Source organism: Bombus affinis, chromosome 6 (genome assembly GCF_024516045.1).
Source record: "Bombus affinis isolate iyBomAffi1 chromosome 6, iyBomAffi1.2, whole genome shotgun sequence".
NCBI classification, from domain to species: Eukaryota; Metazoa; Arthropoda; class Insecta; order Hymenoptera; family Apidae; genus Bombus; species Bombus affinis.
Window position 1 is genome coordinate 13,272,264 of NC_066349.1, and position 27,167 is coordinate 13,299,430.

Consider the following 27,167-nt stretch of genomic DNA (forward strand, 5'->3'; position numbering starts at 1 on the left):
TACTATATATTACTATATACTATATTACTATATGTTATGTTTAATAGAGAATTAATTCACGATACTGGTATAAAGTGTGGATCTAACAAAGGTTTCAATAATACTCGCGAGAAAAGTTTGAAATTATTTTTATGATTTTTTGCGAATTGAAAATTCAAGTCTATAGTAACCTAGAGATTGTTTATTCGTCAATTGATCGATAGTTATCCAGAAATTTAGACAAACCATTATTACAATTGCAAATTGAATTTCAAAATTAAGTTTGGGATCCTTCTTCGTCCTAATTATCCATAAATGTCTACTATTATGTTATTACTATGTTATAAACGTCTACGACTATTAACGATGTAGAATAATCGAATAAGATAAATACGACGTTAAATTCTTATCCAGCTATTCACTGCACTCGATTTCAATCTCAAGAATCAGAAAGAATACGAAAATCCGAGAAAATACAGAATTCTATCATCGCGTTTAAGAAGAGAAATTTATCGATAGATCACCCGTTAGACGGCACCGAAGCAAGTTTTAAGGCACAACGTGTGCTGGTGCCGTTGCATTAGAGCAACCCGACTCATTACCGCTGCCACAATTAAGGCCCAATTTCGGGACATAATGGCCGCCAATCTGACCGCACAAAAAGCCCGCGGTTGCTCTGTTCGAAGGAGAGTTAGAATCGTGCCGACGTCCCTTGCCTAATAACCAACCAAATTCTCGACTCGTCCTTTCCAGCCATCACGAATCTAGCTCTCGTATTCGGCAGGCCTAAAATTCTCTTCGATGAAACGTGTCCGCGACACGGCGATCCGTGAACTTTCACCTCGAGGCAACAGAGCGCCGACGTAACTCGTCGTCGAACTTCCACTCTGAGAAACATCGAAGAAAGTAGGACGAAATCGGCTGACCCACTGAAATTTGTACACGATCCTCTAGGAAGTTAAACCTATCCGCTCCACTTTTTAGGTACTAACTTCTTATTTATATAACAAATATTTCGATAATAATTGGTAGAAACAATCTTCATAAGGAGACAGAATTTTTTCTAAGAAAATTGTTAAGTCAGATGATTCAACTCTATTAATATTGTTCAGCGATATCAATTTTTCCAACTACGTTTCAGCAAACGGATCGAAACTTGAACGAGTCGTTAGAGTTGGAATATTGAAATGATCGATCGAAACGTGACAGAACTGCGCGTACCGCATCGCCGAAACGCAGTCTCGTTGCGTTTGGCGGTAATATTCGAAAAAAAAGGAAAAAAAAAATGGAAAAAGGAAGAAAAACGTTGGAACATCGCGTAATTGGTGGAACCGGTGAATTCCTTTTGGCGTCGTTCGAGGTAAATTCGATTGGTGAACGAATCGGCGGCATTGACGGCGAAATATTCGAAAACTGGAGAGCCCGGGGAAGCTGCCACGCAGCCACGGATCGGACAATGGCCGACAATAGGATCGCATCCGATTTTTGCATGCCAATTTCGCGGCCGGTATTGTGCCGTAGACAATGCGCCAATAATTACGCTAAACGGCGACCATTCATACGCCCATTCGGCCGGATTCAAACCGCCTTTCCGTATCCATTATCGTCGCGCGGCGCAAATAATCGCTCCGATGCGCGCCGCTTCCAGTTTTTTCAACTGCCGCGTCCTGCAGGTGGCATCGATCATCGATCGGTAGGTTCAAGTGCGTTTCGTTTGATGCGTATTAGCGAAATCGTAACAAGATTCGTTCAGTGTGTCGCGTTTCACGTCGGTTTTTTCGTCGCGTGGAATACAACCAAATGCGAATATACGTGAAATGTGATGTGTTAATGGTTCGATATTTTAGTACAGTATTTTTTCGATTTTTCTCTACTTCAAAATACGTTTCAAATTAGCTGAGTGTGTGGATACGTACGATACATCTCAGAATGTTAGATAATATGATGAATTTAATGTGTGAATAGAATACATTAAAAATATAAACAATTTTATACGCGCGTATAGCTGAGAATCAATCATATTAAGATGTTGATCATTTAAAAATTGTAAATCGTTATGTTTTTGCGTCATTACAACGAGTCGGGTTAGGTTCGATTACGTCTTTGCGTACGGTGGTTAGAGCGAAGTGTAATATTTCACCCTTTTCCTTCTTATTCTATCGATTCTATTAAGGTATACTGTATGCAACTTCGATAAAGAAGTATAATTATTATTATCATTATGTACCAATATCTCGTGATCTTTCTCTCCGAGTGGATATGGCTTGTTATAAATAGCCATAACCATAACCATAGTCATAATCATAATCGTCATTATAAAATCGCCTATTAGCTGTTGACACGCTGAACTCCCGAGTCATTCTACGTTATGTATAACCTTACGAAGTATAATTAACTTTTTCGGCAAAAGAAAAAATAAAATATACCAGGAATGATTAATTCATGGATGCACATTTATCAAGCATGTTTTATAGTTTCATGAAGTTCATTAACGATTTCAACTCGCATGGTGCGTCGAATGTCGCATCTAATCGCTTATAATCGTCGGAACGTTAAATCGATTTCATGAATATCCTCTCGGAAGACGATTCAATATTCCCTTGCAACTTTTACAATCCTCGTAGTAGGAACATGTGCTTTACGTGCGCTACATGTTTTGGCGTCAATAATTCATAGATGTAGATAAAAATTCGCAATATCAGGAATTTCCTTCGAGAACCTTCGAAGACAACTGTATAAAAGGAGTAACCTTCGAGCAAATCCCTGAGAAACCATCTAAATCCCAAATTCTCCAAAAAGGTAAAAGAGTCGGCATTCCTATTACATACGAATTCCAGCATCGGTCCCAGCGCACAACTTTAATAAGTCTTTCGATAGAGTTGTCTAGGTCGCAATGGGCGGCGTACTAAGCAAGAATCCGGCAAAGGAAATGCCAGCGTCACGTAACGAGCGGCAAACGAATTTCCATGAAAACTAGCGCGCGGCGTGTACCTGAGGGGTGGGCGTGCGTTCGAAAGAGGGCGGGAGAGTCTCTCTCTCTCTCTCTGTCTGTTTCTCTGAACACGGTGTGCAAATCGGATTTCCTTTCGTTAGAGTCGCTCTGCTCTCCACGGTTCGGCCAACGATATAGCTTGGTCTCGCTCTCGCATCTCGTTATGCGCGCCTCGTCTTGAAAGAAGAAAGTCTACAAACGAGAGGCAGCTTACGGAACGGGCGCGAGTCGGAAAGAGGAAGAAGGAGGATCCTGACGGTCGACCGTGAGGAAAAGAGGCTGCCGGCTCTTTGGAGAGGGGCACATCCCCCTTTGACTCGTAGAAAAGAAGGGGCCAGAGGTGTGAGCCACGGAGCAGGGCTAACTGCTCGTTTATTATGCATCGAAATGCCAGCAACGATGCCACGCGAGTGGACAGGACGTTGTAAACGGTCCGCAAAAATGAAGTAACGGCCGGCGCTGCTCTGAGTGATTCCGCGTCGCTCCGGGCTAGAACGCGGCGAACAGGCCCTCTTCGACGCGCGAACCTTCTTCCCTCGCACTCTCCACACGACCACCGGTCCTTTCCTTTTCGCGCCAACCCTCCTTCGATCGTTATTACCAATCCGATCGATCATTCCGACCGGAACCGTTTGCTCGACCCGCACAGGTTCTTTCTCGTGGAAGTGGCTCGTGCCTCAGCTTTTCGTGTAAATGCGAGTATGATTAATGCGATTTGATCGAGAGTATATTCGTTGGAATAGGTTTGAGTGAGATTCGCGATATATGCTACGATTAATAATTATTCGAACGATTTCGAAAGTGGATGGACATGGACTGGTTTTTTGAGTCACGGCAGACCACGACAACTTATGTCGAATTAGTTAATTTTATGGTATTAAATACCCACAAGCATAGTGGATATAACGCAGGTTGGAATACGGTGTGCAAAATAAATATATAGAAGTAAGAATATAATATAGATATTGCGTCGGAATAATTAATAACAATAAGGATAGAAACGTTGCCGTACAACGAATTATGAAAGAATTGAACTTATGTTAATAATTATCGTGGCAAAAACAGATTACCTACTACGATTATATTGGACAAATTTGTAAGGGGACATATATGTACACATATGTCATACATAATAATTATAAGGAATTTACTTTAAATATCAGCGGCATGAGAAGCAAGGGGATATACAAAGTTGTCTAGAAAATGTTACCACCTTAATTATTTTCAACATTGTTGCAATATAACCCTCTTCGAGTAATACCTACATAATTAGTAAAATTGATAGCTGTATCTCACCGTACCCATAACAATATTTCAAAAACTTCGTAACGTAGCATATGTTATGCAAATTACAGGTTTTGACTGCAAGCACTTTCACGACCTGAAATACTTGTCTTCCATTGTTAAACATTGTAATATCACGAGGTTGAAATTTATTCGCCAACCAAGGACACCAAAAAAAGATATTGTACGTTATGCTTAAAAAAATTGCGGAAAATTGATACGTTTAATTTTTTAATAATAAAAATCAATTTCAAAAATACATCCACCATCCTAAAGGGAAAAAAGAATAAACGAATACGCGAAGTTACTTATTGATATTCAAATTTAGGAAAGTATATCCCGATTAACTCACTCTCTGGTATTCCTCGTATCGAACGAAATTAGAGCAGTGAAATTACCGGCAAATGGTAGTCGTTTCAACATGAAACCGGCGCACAATCGGGCACAATGTAGTAAAATAGTCCCAAGTTGCAATTTACTTCGAGCTACTTAACAAGCATCAATCTTCGAAAAGCGCAGACCTCGGCTGCCCTAAATGTACGCATATAAAAATCGCACCCGGAGAAAATCGAACTAAGATTAAGTTAAACCGGATCGGGCGATACCGCCTGGTGTCCGCCATTTCCAGCCGAGCCCGGATTCAATAATTCTTTCCCGTAATCTCTCGGTAATTTCGAAAAGTAAATTCTGTGAGTAAATTCCGTCGAAAAGCGGAACGTTATCGAGGTCGTTCTGACTTCCCTAATAACGCTACTTCACTGAAATCTGAAACGCCCGGCCAAACAGAGAGAGCCGCGTATTTATATTCATGGAATGCTTTATCTCGGTATTATTAACGTCATCATTTATATGCCGGATTGATCTTCCGCACGAAGCTCGGGCATGCAACACACAACCGGCGTTGGACGGTCGTTTCGCGACATAAAACTCCATCGATTGCCGAGTGATACGTTCGCGCGCCGCTGGTTTAAACGCGACACACCACGGCTAACGCGCTATGATTCACATCGCGAGATGGGTCTCCTGTAAATCCCTGTTCATAAGTATCAGGATACTTATTGGTTTAACACGAAATGTTCTAACGGAACGATATTAAAATACAGAAACGATTAATTTTGCTACGACGTGGTGTACTATGATATATGTTGAAATCAGTAGCGATAAACTTCCGTTCTTTTTGTACTTCTCCTTGTGATCCGTTCATTCTATTTTTTTACGTTTCTCACGTTCCTTCTATCCCTTGCATTCCCTACATTCCGTCCATCCCTTACATTCCCTACATTCTTCATTTTTCTTTTCTTTCCAACACTTTGTGTTCATTGTCCCGCATTGCAATAAATAAATGTATGGTAGTAAGTAACTTGTTTGTCAAAAAGGTTGATGTTAATCGTGTGTCATGTACTCGTATAAAGTGGCGCTGATCGATTTGACTCGAGAGAGAGACTCGTATGATTTTGAATTAGATTTCTTTTACGAGTTTACCTCGTTCCTTCGATACCTATGTATCCTAATAATCGTGAACGAGATAAGCGTGCTTCGGATTGCCAAGCCAAGTAATTAACACCTGAACGAATACGCTTGATTAATTACCAACTCACCATTCCGGGGATCGGTGTTCTGCACGGTCTTCCCGCCTCTCTGTTTCGTTTCTGCCGACGTCACATTCTTCGCGCGAATCTGAAAGACAGAAAAAAATCGCTCGTTACCAATCTGTCGCGTTCACGCGGTGCTACATCGTCGTGGACGCGGAAGGTGTGCGGGTCGTTTGCGGTTAATATCGTCGATCATCGGCGTAGATTGGATCGAAGAGCCGAAGCCTCTGTATAACTTCGAAACGCGTAACGCATCGTCCTCGTTGAGAAATAAATTTGCGACGCGTCACGAGGCAATTGAGGAGAGAGGGGAAGAGATCGATCCTCGATTACGCGGCGGTCTGACCGTGGACGTGCAAACAGGCCTATACCGAGATCTAATTATCCCGGCTGTTCGTCGATAAAAACAATATTAATTTTCCTCGAGACGGGGTATACAACCGGCGTATCGATTTATCGGGTGTTCCTTCCAATTTCGGTTACAGACCTTCTTCTCGCACACGATTAATCCTCTATCGATCCAGTTCGGATCGAGTCACTAACGGATATAAAATATTTTTTTCACGCGTTGTACATTTTCCTCGTCAAAATATTGCACTACTATTATATATATATATATGTACTAATTGTCTTTGACAGTCTTACAGCGCAGGACCAGTTGCTGGCTTATTGTGTTTTTTATTAATTAATTCTTCGTTTATCGTTCGTTACGTAAAGATTTAGTCTACATCGCATCGTTAAATTCATTCACCTACAAACACCCGGTATAATCCAGTGGCGCACCGTATATCGGTAATTCAAGCGGCGTTTGCTCGATGAGCGGTATTCTATAATTAGTATCGGACAGGGGAATTTTTATTTTCGTTTAAACTTGAACGTCCTTGCCTGGCGGCCCAACGTCACGGATTCGTATCTTTTTTACCCCGGCTCCGGAGACGGCAGACCACGGAGATTTCGCGGCCGGTTCGATAATAATTATTATCGTCGAAGCTTATTTTTTCACCTAGCGTCCTCATCGTGCTGGATCGCGTTCGGCCGTGTAGTACCCACGCGTTACGAACGCTAATTCGCTCTCTCTGGCGGTCAGTTAAAAAAATGAGGATTACAAATAATTTGAATCGCAAGCACCACGATACGCCGGCGGCGGACATCATCCAGCGACCACCTGGCGTCTTCTTTTCTTTCCTTCGAAAAATTTGCCCCGTCTCCATCGTCTCCACACGGAGTCTGTTCCTTTGATTTTCTGATTATTGTAGTTGCTAGGAGTATTCAACTATAGCAACTATCGCCCTATCGTGGAGGTAATAGATTTTTTACATTTCTCACATTCCTCACAAGGAAAATACTATCGCATAAGGTTATCACGAGGACAAAATATGTTCTCAGATGCACTGAAATTAGGGTATATTATTGAAAATTTAAGAGCAAATATTTATATTTAACTAATATATAAGAGAACGAGAAGGACGTACCCACATTATTTATGGATCTTATGTTTCAGTAATAGTAAATAATAACGAAATCTTTCGTTTGGTTGGACACAAACGGTGAAGCACCGGCTGACTATTAAATTCGAACTCTACCAACGTGTTTCTTTTACCGTGTCCTATCTTTATTTTCTTAGATCATTGTCCTGCATCGAAGCTAAAGAATTTTTACCGCTGTACTCTCAACCTGCAAATATTATCCTCTACGCAAAAAGTTTCGTTATTTTTATATCGATCCTACCATAATATCGGTAGACTTTGACTCTCGATGAATTCTTCTGCAACAACTGTTCGCGATCTCTTAATAGCCCAACTCGCGTTATTCATACGTATATTTCCGTAACAATCAAATTTACAAGCGTTCCGAGCAAAAGGAGAAACTAAAAAAGAATCGTTCATCCGTGAGCCTGTTGGTAGTTGGTCAGCCCCAGCCCGAGCATGTAACGACCGATGATTATTTTCGGTATTTTTCGCAAACGTCCACGACTAATAGCTCGTGACTGGAAACCTCAAAAAGCGTCCATAAATCCGGCCGGATTTTGTTTTCACGATTTAGTGACCGCTATTTTTAATTCATCCCGCGTAATTTCGAGAGCTTTAGCCTTGAGTGCCTCGATGAGATTCATGCTCCGCTAACCGGACCCGCTCGAAAACTATTCTCTATGTATTATACACGCTCATACATTTTCATTTTGAGGACGTGCGTCGAAAATGAAACAACGCTCGTTCTACGAATGGCTAGCGTGTGACACACGGTCATCATCATCGGCGTCGTCGTCGTCGTCGTCGTCGTCGTCGTCGTCGCCGTCGTCTTCTTCGTCGTCTTCGTCGTCTTCGACGATGGCCTCGGCGGCGGCGTCGCCGACAACAAGCATCGGTGGATACGGGAATAGGCTTAAAAAACAAGATAAATGAGAAAAGGTGAGAGACACCGTGGCAGGAAAAAAAGAGGTCACCGGCAATGTCTTCGAGCGTGCTTACTACGCTACTTTAGTTAATTAGAGGCAAAATAAGACAAGGTCTAAAGCAAGACTCGCAGATTCTTCTTCTTTCCGCCACCCATTCGTTCTTTCTCTTTTCTTCCTTCGTGCGTTTCGCTCCCTTTAAGCGTTCACCTTTCCTCCTTCTCGTACTTCTCTCACTTATTTGTGTTTCCCTGTGTTTGTTTAATCAGGCGCCGGACTCAGTCTTCATTACTAGCACTAATTTATCTGCCTTGTCGTCCGACTCTTTCCAACCATCCGACCACGATCCTTCTCGTCCATTGTACGTACGTAGGAGAAAACAGTGGCGTAACGAAATAACTGGGAGCCTTCGTTTCTGTTGAACGCGAAACCGAGATGTTTTATTGTCCTCGTTCCATGTAATTCGATGTAATCCTCCTCGAGCCTGCGTTCCTTGTTTTCTCGCCGGTTCCTTCTGCTTCTTTTCCCGTACCGTTCCTTTTTTCCCCTGTCTTTTTAAGCATCATACATTTCAGCAATTTATTTGTAATCTCGGTACATTAATCACGGAGTGTGACGAATTCGAACGGTATGGGACGATGCGTGGTAATCTGGAGTCAATTTGCACGGAATCGACCAATTACTGGGAAATTTTCCTATCAAATGTACGGGAGAACTTACGGTAGCGACTAAAAAACACGATCCTCTTTAATAATTTGCAAAGGATTAATTTTGCGACGATCTTGACAAATTTTATCGACGACGACACTATCCGCTTCGTTTAATTCCATCTCAATAAAAATTGATTTTCAAATCTCTCTATATCAGAAAGTCAGTTTTACCCTTCCTTTTAAGCGTTACATCCCGACACACGGAGGGAACATTTTCGTCCTGGCAAATTTCAGATTAGCCAAATGCTCGAAAGGATTTGAGAACTAGAAAGATATTGAATCGACCATCGGTAGGGATCACCTCGAATACGAAATCTCAGGGAACAAATTAACTTGCGCGTTAAATTAACCCGGCCGTTCGTCGAATCGAGCGACGAAGCTCGGTAACGCGTCTTACCGTCCAGGGACAAAAGGGAGTTCGATAGCAGGATGAGGAGACGAAGAAGAAGAACGAAGAAGAAGAAGAGTCGTACGGGGGGCTTCTGGATATCGACGGCAATATTCGTTAAGTCCCGCTAAGACCCTGTATGTGGTGTAGTTCGTTCATTCGGATTGCCAAGTCTCTTTCCGTCCTTTTCTCTCTTTGATTTCTCGCCCCTTGCCTTTCTTATCCCGACGACTCGTGGGAGAGGGAGAACGGTGACGATCGTTTCTTCGTTCTGTCTTTCTCACCCACGCGACAGACTTTAGGTCCAGGAATACCTCTATGCCGAAGGATCAGCGTGTCAATAAGGTGTTTGTTTAATTTGCGGATTTGTCTGCTTGCGCCTTCCACGCCCAGTGCCTCTCAACTAGCTAGCGTCAGCGAATTGACGAATACAAAGAGAGGAATCTTGGATAGTTGAATTCATCGATGATGCGATGGTAGTTTTGGAGAATTAGCAAGCTACATTAGTGGTCATAATTGTAGCTTGCGTTCCTAGATATTTTTTACATTAATATATAATTATTTTTGTCGAATATAATCGTTGAATAATCGCTTTTAAAGGAATTTATGTTTGAAGTGTTCGATGCTACTGGCATTTCGAACAAATATTATTACACTCAACGTGAAATAATAATTACGTTACATCAGTCGATGTCTATAGTCATTTGAAGGTCATAGAAGGTCGTCGAGGTTGTGCCGATTGAAGATTATTTCGAAGGACCATGAAAGTCATTCTTCCTCTCATCGTCTGTGGGTGGATGTTTGAAAGTTATCGAACACTGCGAAGACGTAGCAAATACATTACTTTTCCAAGTGAGGTAGCATTGCACATGATGATGATATTGCACTTCTGAATGAGCGAAGTATGCACTTCGTTGAAAGAGAACTTCTGAATATGTTTTTGTTCTATGAAACATAAAGGCTGTAATTTATTTCAAACGCTGTATTTAGATAGGTATGCCGTCGTTAATTTGATACGTCGAATTTGTAGTTTATGGCAATAAATACTATTGGACGCTATTCGTGTAAATAACACGACGTCCTAACGAGGTTTGCCGATAAAACATACGTATATACCACGTATAGTAAATGTCTGCTTACTCTATTCGCGAGAAAGCGATTCGGAAAAATCTTAAACACTGAACATCAACTAGGTGAGAAGAAAATTTATCAGAACAATAAGAGATTGTATAAAGTACTAATCGTTGTTCCATCGATTAAAATAAATTAAAGCCTATAAAATATAAATACATCTACACGGTGACAAAAGTCTTTTCACGGAAATACTTTTCATAATACGTGCCTCGTTATGAAACCAACAGTCCTATTTTATTCTTCCGTGGACAAAACTTTCGTCGATGTCGTAAAAGTGTTTCCGTCGAATCATTCGATCCGTAATACGAGCAAATTTTAACGAAGCGCCATGCTGGTAACAAGCGAGCCCCGGTGACTCGCGGGTAGAATACGTTTCATTGTGTGCGCACAAAAATCAGGAAATCACGTATTCCTCGGCATGCATAATTCTGGCACAATGCATACACGAGCGAAATGTTTTATCGTAATGGTCGTGACGTGCGGACGTCACGTAAGTCAACGCGATTATGAGAAAGCAGTTAACGTCATTTCAGTCGATTCCCATGCACATAAATACGCGGAGCGGAACCAGCTGTCCACCACAATGTGGAAGATCCTTCGATGAGACGAACAATTACATAAGGGACGCGACGTTCTCTCCTCTGCCAATAGACGGGAGAGAGACGGGTCAGCCTTTCGCCTCATTAAGCCGTTCTTTCCGCCAAATAAATGAAGAAGTTGCGCGGAATTTCAGGCCGCCGGTATACGAAAGGGACAGCTATTAAAACGCATGAGAAGCATATTTCTGTTGGAAACAAATTCGAACTGTCCTCGCCACGAGAGCGGATTTGCTTCTATTTACGCCCCAAGCCATGAACTTAAGAGAGGCACGACAGTTTCTTCTTTAAACGTACCAAATTGTTCGTGTAACTTCGCCAGCAATGGTAGGTGGATTAACGAAAGGTGGAGTTATTATTTTGTTACGTACGGAAGATGAAAATCATTTAACTCTACGATTGTGTGATAAACGATTCGTTAAAAAAGTTTTCATTACTTCTACGTGTTAAGTTCTTTCTCGATGTTAATTTGCAGTGGCCACAAAAATATGTATCGTAACATTTAGATATCAATGAGTTAGGTGTAAACATATTTAAGTATAACTAGATTGCGATATATCGAAAGGTAAAAAACCATAATATGTCAAAAGTAGCAAATCGTGGAAATAAACTAATTTTCAAAATATTCATTCGCGTGCTTTCTATACAGATTGCAACGGTAACAGAAGGTCGCGTGAAACGAGCAAAATCGACGATTAAACGCCGATGGCATAGCATTTAAAGCGGTGGAATGAGTCCCCATCCTATCGAGATTACGCATTGTCTCTCTCTCTTTCTCTCGGAACTCTGGGAAATAGGGGTCGTTATTGCAGTGCAATGTAACGGCCATGAAGGTCATTGTTCAACCGTTTTTAGGGTTCGAGCAATGACCAGTTCCGGCGCGCATGAGAACGGACTGAAACAAAAGCTGGCAAACCTGTTGGAAACAATCGGCCACGGCTCACCCTTGGTTGGGGGAGCTTATAACGCTCAGAAGGGGATGAACAGTTGGGTGACTTTTTTTTGGCCTAAGAGGAGCTGCCATTGTGCGATACTCGCAACATGTGTGCCTCCGTGTTGTCACGATGAGATCCCCCGATCATCCTTTCACTATGTTTCACCGCGATTCTTCAGCTTCCAAAGATGCAACTCTTGTTTCTTTTTCTTGTTACAACGCAACGAATTGACGATTACGTGAAAACTTTCATAACGTATTTGGTCGATTAAACGGGCTAATTCGAAAAAATGAAAACTGTGTCACTGTAAATTACGCTATGTTTTAGTGTCAGATTATATCTTTTGCACGTTGCCACATACTTCGTCAAAGACGTCATTAGAAACCAAGGAATTAAGTTAATTGTAGTTAGGACAATTTTTATCTCTTTCTAGAAGTTACAAAGCGTCGAAGCTTGTAAAAGTATTATTTCCACTCTACTCTAAACGAAAACTTCAAAAAATATCGTGATGTTCTAACGACAAGCGTATTAAGAAAACTGCAATATGAACAAATATTCTCCAGGGACGAGCCTGTGCAATATTATACAAGATTTCCGGCTAATTCACCGCGTGTCTATCTTCCTCCGCCGTTTTTCACCCTTTCTAGTCTCATCTACCTTCGATTCCTTCTTTACACGTTTCCCGTATTTCCCTCATTTTCCGTCTTCTTACACAATCCTCGGCTTTTCCTCTTACAGAATGAAGGTTAGGGAAGGGTGTGAGGCCACGGTGAAGGCGAGAGCATGAAGCGGGCAGAGGCGAGTCGAACGTAGGAAGTAAGCTGCTCGTGGAGGGGAAGACGGGGAACGGGGTTGGTCAGTGCTCCTTACTTAGAGGGTGGCGAGTCTGTTCTTAATTAACGCTCGCCTCTTTTGCTGCACACCCCTCGCCACCGTGGCACCGTAATGAGGCTCCTCGAGTGTGTGTATGTGTAATACGTGTGTACGTCTATGTATATGCGATACGTAAGTGTCGGGCATGGCTGGAAGCCAGTGTGGGTGACCTAGATGAGACGCGCCCCCGTCTAACTAATTCTTTTCTTCCGCGCTGACCACTAAAGTAAGTAGATGGCCGTGTACGAGGCATCGACGTCGGTGTGTGGATAGTTCCAAGGTATTCGTGCCGATTCCACCAGCGTCTGGAAACACGTACATGTATACATGGTGGATATATGCTCGGGCAGCATGGCCATATTCCTCCGAGCGAGCCACAGCCGGCTACCACTCGTACAACTTCCACGTTACCTCGTGAGAGTTAGGTGAACGTAAACACTATACCGTAGCTTCCGTGCATTAAAGTGTATCAAAATGACTTTACGTCGTGTGCCACTGTATTTCGTACATTAGCGGCGTGGATCGAATGTCACCGAGAAGCCTGGCTCTGCTTTTGCGCAGGTTAGCCATACAACGGCTACGGTGCTATCGCAATTTGCAATCGATCCAGCGCTTGCTCTTAGTCCAGACTTTTCAGATTCAACTTCTTTCCATCGAATTCTTCCGTCACGATCGAACCAAGATTCCGCCGGGTGTGCTGGTTTCATCGACTCTTACGATTGTCCTTTTACCGCGTTTCTTTCGGGCCAGCTTCGAAAGCTTCGACGTATTATCATAGAAATGAAGTTTATTTTCACGCGTTTCCCCCTCGACATGGTCTCTCATACGTTTTTCTATTAGTATCGTTTAATATTTATGGTAAAGCTATAGAGAAGCCACGGTAAGGCTGTGGTAAAGCAATCTCGTATTGAATTAACTATTTGATCACCTGAAGGGAATGTAGTCAAAATGATCGATACACTCTATATGCTTGAATTAAAAATTTAGAAATGCATAACACAGCGTATAATCTGATTTATAGATCAACGATGTAAATTGACGCTGTTCGTTAGATAATTGTCCACTGTCAAAAATATCAACGTCAAGGTATCAAAGTATCGTTTATGCTATAAGAAGCGTCACTGGAAGAAAATCAAACGTGGGAATGGTGCAACGCAAGAGAAGGTCACGGCGCGTTTATTTCACGCGGGGCGTCACATCCTAAACCATAAAATCGTTGGTTTCGCTAGCGAGAAACGAAGCGTTCGCCGCAAAGAAAAGAAAAGACAGGTGGACGATCGACGGGCCCATTCTTCAGTCACATCCTGGGCTGGTCCCACCTCCGCCTTCTGCCTCCTTCCTGCTACCCCCTTTCCTAGCGGACCACGGCGTGGATAACAGCAATTAAGCCTTCCCCGTTAATAGAGACGATTGTGATTAATTATCGGATTTAATGACCGGCTACTTGTACTTGTAAATATAGGGACACAGGACGCGCGCATGTGGCTACACCGTAAAAATTAGAGACCATGATTCCTCAGGGTGCTCCTCCTTCTACTCCACCGATCTCCGCCTCCCCTTGCGCCTACTTCTTCTTCGTCCTCGTGTGTCACCGGTACGCGTGTGCGCCCGCCAGAGAGAAACGGCCGTGTCACACTCCGCTGATCTTTTAACCGGCAATCAAGCAGACCTGTGGGACCGTCCACCTTAGTATCCTATACGAAACCTAACCTATTCTGCGTACCAACGTTCCAGTGTCTTTCAGAAAAGCCTGTTTAAGCAGCTTCTGTGTATCTGAATTTCGGAAGCTTTCCCTCTCGGCATTTGGCTTTTAGTTACACTTACGTATGAAAAAACAACGTTACGCTCGTACTGAACACGTACACAGCTTATTCGTATCGTAAACGCGTTGTATCTTATTCACACCTTTTTCTTTTTCTTCTTCAATGTATTATCAAACGTGATCGCGCACATACGTTTCAAAAGACAGCCTATAAGTTAACGCGTCGTATTGGGATTGAGTGTCGTTAACAAAGTTAATATACTTGTTAATATTCGATATAGTTTGAAATTTTCACGTACAAGTTGTTTGATTTCAAAGTGACGTATTAACAAGTTGGTCAACGCCGCAATTTAATCTTATGGCGCGTGATCTTACAGCACATTAACGCTAAATAGTGGCAAAATGTCAAAATATCGTTCGAAGAAAACGCGTTTTATGGCTGGAACAGTGCGAACTGTAATAAGAATCCGGGACGCGAAGGCTTGAAATATCTCATTGGTTAACATTGTTTGTCGAGCAAGAAAGGCCGCAGTGTCTGAAGCGTGACTTTTAAATGCGCCCAGGCTATTTTCAACAACGATCTCAATGGAAAACTAGCGATATTATAAACATACAAAGTGTAAGACGTTTGTGGATGAAAGGTTTGAATCACGGCCAAATTACCGTACATATAGACTAATCGGGACCGAGAGTATTATAGCTGGGCGAAGTTTCGTTTAAATCCTATGTACGCCAATATTTAAATGATATGTATTTGTAAAATCGACCAACCGGTGCATATTTAAGTATTGTGCATGAATATGAGACGCCGGCGTGGGAGAGCGTGAGCTCACGTGCCGAAATTAACTGTGGCCTCTTGGCATTTAAAAATAATTGGTAATTATTGGCATTATTAATAGTTTCGCTGGCTCGAGCGGACGGCGCGTACAAGTTTGCAAACGCGCGTTCACGAGCTCGTTTCGTGCAATCGAACGTGTGCTTAAACCGCGTACGAAATATTTTTCTGTCGAGTTTACTCGCGAAACCAGGGAATTTGTATTATACTCGACGATCGTAAAAATAATACGATAAAAATGAAAAAAAGCGGTCGTGAATCTGACTCTTCTCTTACAACCTCCATCGTGGCTACGCTATCTAATTACATTTTTCTTAACAACTTCTTATTATTTAGTGCCAAATCGTTATGTATTATGTATGTACATTAGATTTTCAAAGCTGTACATACATACGCGAATAAATATAATATTTTTGTAATTGCTGAAAAATTTCCCCTGTAAAAATAATTAAAAATGATTATCCTACTTCGTATGTGATTTTGTTTAAAAATTATTTTTGTATAGAAAGAATATGAGAATATCATTCCGTATATTAGAAAAAGTATTTAGAAAAGAAGGATAAGTGCGTAATATTTTTTGCCAATATACTATTCTGATGCAGAAAGTTCGTATTCCAAAAAGTTCATTTGACAAAGGAAGAAAATAGCGGTTCCACCTGGGAACGTAATCAATTCGATGGAAGAAGCTCGGCGTGCTTTTTTTCCTTCGACGAAGAACCGAGTCGTTCATCGAAGTATCGATTGGTTCGTATAATAATTACCTCCCCTGCATTAGGGGTGACTACCCCCACTACGATCCTAAACGAGCCACGCTGCCTTGTATTAGACTAGACTCGACGAGGGGTGAGTGAACGGTGGCGTACCCGGGCAAGAGCAGCTGTTACATTCTTTGAATCCTTTCGAGTCACGTTAATTAATTATTTATCCGGCTCGTAAATAACTATCGGCCGGTTGTTATAGCGAGCGTACCGCTCGATACGTCAAGTTTTCTCTGGAACTCAATCTATACCTTCTAAGAAAACGTGTCGCAACAAATACAACGGTAAAAGCTCCGCCGCTATATTCCGCAGAGCCTAATCAACCTTTCAAAGCCATTTAACCTCGATACTCACAATTTTCCAAGGGAAGACGCATAAACTTTCACGCGAATAATTTACTCGAGCCACGAAAGCTTGTTGGATGGATCGCGAACGAGCGAAAAGCATAAGGCAGAAGACCCACTCTCGTCTTATCTATTATTCAAGATTAACAATTAGTCAGGCGGCTTTACAGCTTGAATAATTAACCGGACAAGACGAAGTGGAGCAAAACGGCGTTTTCTCGGCCGATTCTTGAGTACTCGTGACGGCAGCCAGTACTCTAACTCGGGTAAGCGCGCGCTACGAGCAAAAGCAAAGGAAACAGCACGAACACGAGCACGACAACGCGAATGGCGCTTCATGCAAGCGCGCTTTCGGATCCGGGATCCGTGAACGCACCCGCGCTTTCGCTCGACATGTCGGCTTGTCGGTTGGATGGGTGGGTGGCGGTCGGGTATTTTTGTATCTAATTATAATCCTCGGGTGAGGGAGCGAGGCAATCGCCTAAAATTAGAGCATATAGTCTAACCGGTACACGTCGCTCGCTATTTTATATTTTCCCGTCTCTTTCGCGCCCGTACGCGTGCCACCGACCGCGCTCGCTCCCTTTTTCCTCTTCGGCTCACGCCGCGCGACTCGTCGCTCATCCTGCCAGCCGTTTTATCGCCTTCCCTCTACCCCACCGAGGTCATATCTATTGCTCTCTTTCAAAACCAACCGCTCACTCTCGTTAGAAGTCCAACAGAAGTCACCGGGAAAGCCGACGTGCGGGAATTCGTACGCGATTATCGCGCGTTACGTCCACACGATCCAACCTTCTGTCTCGTTGGAATCGCTCCTTTTGTACGACCAAGCGTTATTATGCATGCGGTGGTTCGCGACGAATATACAGAGTGAATTTTGTATACGCGAAGAATGCTTGAAATTGAAGGATCTAAATACGACGCATATTAAACATTTGTATTTCGATCGTGATATAACGTACAATGGACAGATTGAACAGGTTTCTGTAGTGACGCTTTTTAAAACAAACAGATCATTGAAATTTTTGAAAGGGAAAGAAGGGAAGAAATATCGAGGGTCTTTTAAATTTTTACCAGTTCGGAAAAAGTAACATTGGGTCGAAGTTGCAAGGACCGGTAATTTAAAAAAACCGAAATACATTTCTATTGCAATTATTCCATCTAGTACCGTCACGCTATACGTACGCTAAACTTTACAATCAATATACTGACAAAAGCACCCAATTTTGTACATTTCATAGTACGACGATCAATCACTCGATCTACGCAGATATTATCGTAAAATTTCAAAAGCAAAAGTTACTAGAAAAGGTAGAAAATAGAGCCCTCTCCATTAGCCTTTACGCCACGCGATTAATGTGTCTCTTTCAAAGATATACATCCATAGATTTGGTCTTCCGGTCGCTTAATGGACTCCTTCGCGTCGAAGATCAACCGCGTAGGATCAAGCGGGTCGCAACAAACCGTTGTCGTATCGACGGGGGCGACTGAAAGGAACGTCGTCCGGTAGAACGCGATCGTGGGGAAGAGGAGGGCAAAGGGGTGAAAATAGAAGGAAAAAGAAATAATGATCCATAGTGAAACAATAACACGAGTGACAGCTTGTGATTAGCCGGCATAGAAGCATAATCAGGATAATGACGGGTTTACACCCTCTCTCCGGCTGCAAGAAAGGGAGCCGATCGAGTGACGGCGGGACGAGAGGACGGCGGTTGCACGGTTTGTCGAGTTAATTGTCGTCTAGCGTGTCGATGCGAACGTACCCCCGTCCAAGCACACGCAAATGTCACTGCGAGGCACGAGCAGAGGGAGAATAATAATAAAAAAAAGAAGAGAAAGGAGAAAAAAAACGAAAGTTCCTCGCGGAGCTGCCACGACAATTAAAGGAAAAAGCGGACGCGCAGGGCTGTTCCGTCAGCGAAATTGCGATGCTTCGGGGAACCGTAATGGACGGGCGATAAAGAAATACGATCGCGCGCTAATTGATGTTAAAACCACGACCTAACGTCTGCTTAATCGATTGTCAAATAGTTGAGCCACGAATGGCCGTAACAACACGACCGTGTTACGAAACCGAGTATGAAGATAAATTGTTTTTGAAGTAGAATTGAAACGTAACTGTGATTTTAGTGGCTAGTCCATGTCCATTGTGTACGTATCTTTCTAACTTTCAAATATTTCGTACGTTTAAGAGGAAAATATGAAACTACTGGTAATATCTACGTGTGATTCTTTTTATTCTATATCGCGTTGGAATTTCTCTTCGTTTACCTTCTGATTTCTCTCTAGAAGTAAGCATAGAATTATAGCGAGTTTTCAGTAAAAGTATCGTAACTTGTATAAAATGGTCACAATGGGAGTTCTGGAGAAAAACAAAGACTCGTGAAAGAAATCGATATTTCTGTTAAAATAACTGGCCGACAAACATAATCTAATGGCACAATCTAGTCGGTCGTATCTCCTCGGCGAGAAGCAACGATGGTCGTCTAAATATCCCTTTCTAGGAATATTAATTTCAAAATAATCCCGAAAAGACCATTTGTTAGACCATTCACGGTACATACACGGAACATTTGAAGACAAAAGCAAGATCCAATAAATCGTTAAATATACTACTAGTATATCTGTGAGCCGAATCCTTCAGGAAACAATTACCTAGGAATTTAATTCGTCCCTAGAATTTTTCGATGCTGCCGAAGATTACGATCCACACGCCACCCATAAACGACGAAAAAAAGCAAAATCATAGAAAGAGACCAGGAACGTTGTAGAACGATCGGCGAACGCATGGAGCGTGAGTTTTTCGTGGCACGATCGAACGCGATGAAGATAATCGTAGGTTCGCAAGGTAGCACGATCTAACGCGATCGTGAAAAGATCGAGGCCCGACGTTGGCGAAGATCGCCGGGCACGCGGATAATAATCGTTGATTGGCATCGATCGAAAGTCGTTCCGTAGGTTTTATGGGAAAATCGGCTGACACGTGACGATCGTTGAACGATCGACAGTCGGCTTGGCCGTACGTGACTACGATCGTTAATCGCGACCGATGCAGGAAAAAGGGGGACGGCTAGAAAAATGCCGAAGAAACGCGGATAAAACGATAATTCGGTCAACAGGCCCCCAACAGGGAAAAAGATTTAATTTCTACGCGGATTATTAATCCGGAATCCAGCTTCTTGCGTACGATACGTTTTCATGGAATCGTGATAGGAATACCGATCGTTCTATGCCTCATTGTGACCGCGTGAAACATTCAAACTCAATGACGCAACGTGGATCGTAATTGTGTGTGAAACAAAAACCTTCCACTTGGTGCTACCTAAGCGGTTAATTTTCGCAACAGAGGAATATTTCGGGAATATTTCGTACGTTCGCGTGAAACAATGACGTTAGTGTTCAAAGGTGAGTACAGGCGAGTTGAGTAAACTGACAGACACACGATTAAAATCGGAGGATTCGAACAAATTTTTATTTGTAACACAAAAACTTATATAACAAGGAGAATCGGCGTAATCGTAAGTAGAACATTCTAGCGTATAATCAGACAGCTCGTGATCGGACGAAGCGACAAAGCGAGAGGCACTACGGGCAACGTATCTTCAAACAAGCGGTCATTGTCTCTTTATTGAACTTACGAACGATCGGCTTGGTAGATAACGTTTTGCCAAAAATTTCAAAGGCAAACCGTTCGGCTCGAATTCGATAGTCGCGATAAGGAATCTGCTTGTTTGGAAGGGACACAACGTTCACAATGACAGGCACGATCAAGCAAACACGCAGACAGATTCATAGACGAAGTGGTACGCGTACGTGCAGGAAAAGGAGAATAGGATGGAAGAATTTTTCGCCGCGACGCAACCATCTCTGGTCGAGCTGCCGAACGCGTGGTTCGAGGCCTCGCAGAATTTCGGATTTCTCGAAGCTGCGACTGGTCTAGGCCATAAGAACATCGTTAAGATTATATTTAGGCATCGTAAAAGAAAATATGCGCCCGTTGGAGCCAAGTCGCTCATTACGTGAGACAGCATTAACGCCGCCGTACAACCAGCGAGTTTTCAGCATCGTATACTCGCGTTAAAATATATATAGTTAGCGATCTACGTTGTAAACCGGTAGGTCCAAGGTGTTATTCGAAATTTCATGCAATTAGCTGCAAGCGTTTGTCCACGAGGCATAGTTTATCTCCCTCTTGAATTCTTGCAACGTCAAATTAAGAAATACCCAACACGTTACATGATTTTAAACTGAAGCAGCATAGAAAGGTAGGAAAAGTTTCCTTAACTAAACGAATACCGATCTTTCTTTCTGCGCCGTATTTCCTTCTTATTTTCCTTTCGTTTCTTTTTTCGTTGGTCGACGTGGATTTTTACGAGACTCCGCTTCGAGGCAGAAAAGTCTTCCGCGCTGTTCACCACGGGATTGTAACACGGTCCTTGAAACCCAACGATGCTCTTCACTGTCTGCGAATTTCTAGGTCAATGCTGTCTACCGTGGCCGTTGCACGGGAAAAGTAACTAGTCGCCGTCTTCGAAAACAATTTCAACTACCGAACTAAGATGCCAGCTCCTGGGAATTTTAATTGAACCAGGATTTCCGTTGCTTAATAGACGCTTTAAAAGTTATCAAAAATATGAGACTTCAATTTGAGCAAATTATCATGCGGAATATTTCTATCCTTAAATCCAACTAATAGGTATCTTTGAATCGTACCCTATGATTCATAGGAGACCCTAGCAGTATGGAGTAAACACGAATTAGGTTACGTAATTTTATCTCGACGCAAGCTACCACAGTTGACCTATGACCTAACGAAGATTGTATCGAAATCAACAAAGACCTACAATTCCAGTGCAAACTAAACAACAAGCGCAAAGAAATTTCAAATGCTTGTAAAGCGATTCTTAAGATCGAGCTTCCGAAATCAATCGAAAGAAGCCGATTACTCGTCAACCTCGTGACAACGAATCAAACGCGCATCAACGTGGTGAAACCCTCTCCGCGCGAGGAGCTATTTGGCCGCGGCGCTACGAGAAGGGAGCTAGGTTTTAAAAAAGGGATAGAATACGACGAGTGGCGCTTGAAGAAAAGTCGGAAACACCGAAATTCGACGAGCGACCCAAAGGGGTTGGTCGCGGAAAATCGCGAAGGGCGGGTCGCGAGAGGAAGGTAGACATCGGCGGGAAGCAAGGGGCGACAAGGGGGTGTCGGTGTGCGCGTCCCGAGGGTAATGGGAGGCGGGGGGAGCCGGTTTAGGAAGGGGGGTGGAGGATGGTGGCAGAGTAGGGCCGGCGAAAACGCGGTATGCAAAGCAGGCGGCGAATTTAAACGGTCCTGCGCAGAACGAATGGCCTCACCTCGTGCTACGCTCCCTCGTTTCTTCTCTCTCGGCCTCGTGCTCGCTCGCACTCGCGCGACCACGTCTCTGGATGCGACTTCGCGAGCACCCACACGCAGGTACCACCAGAGGGGCAAAGAGAAACACACCGAAGGAGCGACAGACACCGAAACAGACAGCGAGGCGAAGAGAGAGGGAAGCAGCGGAGGAAGAAGAAGAGGAAAAGCGACACGGACCGAGAGTAGCGCGGACAAAGACGGAGAGAGTGACCGCTCTCTGGCTCCCTCTCACGTTTCCTCACCGGTTCTCTCTCACTTGTCTCCCCGTGGCACACGTGCACGCAGCGAAACTACGTTCTCCTGTCAGCAGAACTCCCGATGCGGCCCGTACGACCTGCGAAGGACCGTGCGTCCACCTGGACACGGCACTCGCGCGACGATCCTCTCGGCTAACGCTAGTATAATATCCCCAGGAAGCGTGGCAACCTGTCCGCTCGACGGATCACCGCGACGAAACAACCAAGTCTAGGCGCGTTACATTCGATCGCGTTGACCACGGCGACGTTTTCCACCCGGATTCGAGTAAAATGGCTGCTCTCGCCGCTGCGGCGCGCCCGAGCTTACTGGCTTGCCTCCCTTCGTTTGGGTCTCCACACAGACAGACGCGCGATCGCTGCCACGCGTGTGTGCGGATGCACACGTACGTTGGGGGCGCACACGCGCATGTACACGTTTGCCACGGAGAGGCACACGCGCGCGACCATCCCGACCGCGACGGTACACGTATATAGAACGCGCGGCCTCGTGTATACACGCGTGCTCCCACACGTAGCTTCGTGCACGCACACGCGAGACCGCTTCGCCCCCGCCAACCACGCGCGCACGTGTCTGCGCGCAGAACAGCTGAGCGGAAAGGAACGCGCTTCTTTCTTGCCTTTCGCCAACTTCGCGTCTCGCGCTTTTCGATCTTTCTTCGACCATTCGGTACGCGTCGTTCCTCTTCCCCGTTCAGCAGAGTTCGATTGGATGCGCGGAGAGTTTCGTCGCATCGATCCGATCGATCGAAAGAGGCGAGGATCGTCGAGTGCGCGGTGCCATTTAACTCGAAAGTTTCCAAGTTTCAGACGCGACTGAGCAGAATTTAAGACGATTCGACACGCTGTCGGAGAGATTTAATTGTTCTCTGTTCGGTCCGCCTTCGCGTTCGATACGGCCACCCATCCGAATGTCAAGAACCACGGATACAAAGAATCCCACTTTTGCTCGCGGCCGCGGCGTTTTCTCGAATCTTCGATCCCGTCGGAGAAACTTCGATCGCTCGACACGCCAGCTTGGAAAGTTGCCGCCCGTTATTTTATCCGGCATGACAATACCGCGATCGTGAATTTACGACTGGCTCGTAACGGCGCCTGGTTGCGTTATCCTATCCCGGCCCACCGTTAAAGACACCACGCGGACAGGGAATCGCAACAACGTAAATCGAAGATCAAGATTATCGCTGCAACCGGTGCACCGTTTCGTCGTCGTGGTTAACGTTACTACGGACTCGCGCGTTTAATTAGATCAGAGTGGATCGAAGCTTGGCACCGAGACGTACGTCGACGGCGATACTTTACTCGTCGCGACCGCTGTGTGCCAGAACGGAATGTCGCATCGAATGAAGCTGAAACGAGGATGAGCTCATTTGCTCTGACGTATTTAAGAAACACAAAAGATCCGCAGAAAGTAAAAAAGAACAAGGAAAAACCTCTGCCTCTATATCGTTACTGACAGAAAAGCTTCGAGTCGTAACGCGGTAGACAACTGCAGTGGGGCAGAATCGTCTGGTTTTCTGCATTCTTTCAGCGCTTCGTGCCATTATGGGCATTATGAGTATGCAAATTGACGAAGAAGGATAACGGGTGCGTTGACCAACCTATTAGTAGACACAGGCCGCCTCGATCGTGTCTCCTTATTGACGTAACGGTTCTCAGTGACGATTTTCGTTTCGGAGGCCGTGGCGGACGCGGGGGCAGCGCGTCTCACATCGATCGTACTGGCATGCTCGTTACGTCAGGATCGTACGATTTCTAGAATTAATTAGCCGCGATAGATCACGTCGCGGCTTTTTCACCGTTCTCCTCCGACCTTTTTTCTAACCGCGTGCATGAGAAAAAATATCGTAATTGCTTTGCGTGGGTAAGAAAAGTTGATTACGCTAACGGTATCTCGGCTTCTTTTATCGAAGAACTTCCAACGGAACGACGACCCAACGGTCTACCACGTGAAAACGAAAGCCATACACTGTGAATGTTTAATTTTGACTCCGATCGATCTTATACTTCAAAAATTTGTACGTAACATTTCTAAGAAAAGATAACGTGTTACTTGTTGGTCGGATGATCGTTTATCCACAGTCTACGGGTAATACGAGTATTTTCCCTCTTGTCGAGTATCTGCAGGACGAGGTGTTCGGTATGGTTTTTGATGTTTTTATCGTTGAGGCTCGTAGAGGCCGATAGTTCTATCGGTGCTAATACCCTAAGTGCTGTGTGCCTCGGATTAATTTCATACTTCGCGACGTGAAAAAAATATAGCGGGTCCGACGAGCACCACCTTCCCCGGCAATTTGATCGTTTATCACGATCAATTAAATTTCCTGCGCGGCGACGATAATTGACCAACGCCATCACCCTTGTACCACGGTGTCGAGATAATCTCTGGTGCAAGTGCCGATAAATGGCGCATTCGCGTGAATGGCGCATTCTGTACCGCGCTATCATTATTTTACGAGATACGTTTTAAGCGTAATAAATTTTATTGTGCTTCTACCGTCCATCCCCCTCCACCCTCCCGCTGCCACCACCATCGATTCCTTGGCCTTCTTCGAAACAAGCTCGAGCGTCGCGGCTCCTCGCGAACAAACCGGAACCGGTAAACAGATTTTCTAGAATTCCGGATGGTAAACGAATCGAGGAAAAATCCTGGCATCGTTCGCGATCGCTGGAAATCGTAGCTATTTCGCGAATAACCTTTCTTACTTTACGCGATCTAATCGTTAGAAGAGCCAGACGATGCTTCGAAAATTTCCATCGCCTCATTATTTTTACCGTTCCAAGTGAGTGTCGTAGTAATTACTATTAATTATTTTTTTCATCAAAGTTGAAGTCTATAGTCTAACGAATGAATAACTTACGAATATATCAGAAGCAGATTTTTTAGTTCTCTGTCAATCACGAACATATTAGAGAAAAAATGAAAGAACCACGTATAGACATGTGGTTCCTCGCGATTTTACCACCTCACCTCTCTGTATTGCTAGCACGTATATCCCATAAATATGTCGTAAATTAATGTTATAAATCATATAACAGGAGACAATAATTACATCTTGCCGTTCAATTTGCCATGACACGCATACAAATAGGGAAATATGTACTTTTTTATTGAATTGACTACGATGACATTTACATACGTTATATCGTGTTCCAAGTTGCTCGTTGAACTATAATTGCCAAAGAAACCGAGACGTTTCGACGAATTATTCTTTAAGAAATGTTCGTATTGTTGGAGATGCAACATAAGCATAGTGGCTGAAGGTAGTGTTGTGCAGCTAGGAATAGTGCCGGTGATTTCCGCGTCGCGACGCTCGCGACGGGCTCGTCGTTGTAACGCGGTGCCGGCCACGAGCACGCGCGACTATACAAATCAATATTTTCTACATATCTCACGAGTTTTCCCTAATTGGCCGGCTGCACGAGCCACACCACTCGACATGGCCATGCCGCGTTTTTATGATTGTTTGCTGGAAACACGTATCTCGATTGAATCTGGAGGATGCGCGTCATTTCTTGTTTTTCAAATAAAAACACCATTCAACTGTCGTCAACCCTGTGTCACCGAGCAAAAACCAACTATGACAGAATGCTTGCAAAAACTTGTTGTTCGTCAAGCGAATCAACGTGATCATCCCTTTTGTTCCTATTATTGGATCGTTATGGTAGCGGTCTTAGTAAATGCGTTGCAAATATGCAATGCATATTTAGATCATAATGTTTATTACATTAAGAACGTCGGTAGAGTGACAATTACGCTCAAATAGATTCTTTTCCACGTAAGTTTATAAAATGTTTGAATAATTTAAAGAAAAAAACGATCTATAATTTTTCGCCATTTATCATTTGTTTACATTTTTTACCAGACAAAACCTGCGCCACGATACTTCTCACGATTCATTTTCAATACACTGTTCGGATATGCAAATAATCGTATAATAGTTCCATAGGTACAAAGTGGAATGACGATAAAAACAAATGAAATTTCCAAGTAAATATACTTATGACAAATTACAGTTGTGTAACCGCTGTAATTTTCCTTTCGAAATGACCCTGATTTTCTACAGAATTTAAAACGTCGTTGAATATTCTACGAATTCTACTACAAATTGTTTTTACAAATGGATTATTCGTCCTCTAACTGCTTCCAATTGCCTCAGTTAACTCTAATTGTAGATAAACTAATTTCTTGATAGTCAATGTCGATAAGCAATATTCCATCTGGTGTCCTCGCGTGTGTTTGATCAGTAACGTAAGCATTATTTCGGACGAAATTTTCGGAAAGACGGAGAAACTATCTTCTGAGAAATTGCAGACGTTCGTCCACGCGGTGAACGAGTTCGGAGGTATTATGAAATAAATCTCGTTATTGCTTGGTCGAGGAAGAAAAGCGGGCGGTCAGTTTTAATTAAAGAACTCGGGGCGTCAGCTGCTCCTTGCCAACGGCTCGCTGGTTTCCCTTCTTTTCCTTTTTTTCCCCTCTCTTTCTTCCAGTCGTGCATCGCGACCGATATCGCCTACGTATGTGCCATAAAACCCACGGTTTCGATGGGAAAAATAGTCACCGAACGAAAACGGTGACTCGTCAATGCCGCACTATATCCGTAAATCGAAGTACGAGCGAGTTCATTAATATCACAATCGTAGTAAGTCAAGTAGATGTCTTTCATACGCGTCATACGATCAACGTGACGTTACGTAAATCAATTTTATTTAACGTTCTACGAACCGACGTAAACGCTAATATCGGTAATTAATGCCTTATATCGAGCCATAAATTAGAATGAAATTCATAACGAAAGAATATGCCAATTAGAATTGCATATGTACAAAGAAACATGCTTTTGAAGAGCGAGAAATGATAAATTCGTGTCCTTGAATTAATTTAGATAACGACGTAATTGGGCAACCGATAATATATTGCAACTTTGTATAAATAAAA

General features: G+C 43.5%; 1 protein-coding gene across 4 annotated transcripts in view; it reads right to left on the reverse strand.

The window, feature by feature from the left end:
* The window catches only part of LOC126917450 (zinc finger homeobox protein 3), a 456,710-nt gene that overhangs the window by 378,501 nt on the left and 51,042 nt on the right, over positions 1-27,167 (reverse strand). For 2 of the 4 annotated variants that reach the window (XM_050724301.1, XM_050724296.1), the window contains exons 1-2: positions 22,214-22,533; positions 5,854-5,932 (exon numbers count right to left, since the gene is read on the reverse strand). The gene's annotated coding sequence lies outside the window, so the exon portion shown is untranslated. Of the gene's footprint in view, positions 1-5,853; positions 5,933-21,931; positions 22,534-27,167 lie in introns of those variants that run through there. The other 2 variants (XM_050724297.1, XM_050724298.1) reach the window with 2 other exon arrangements.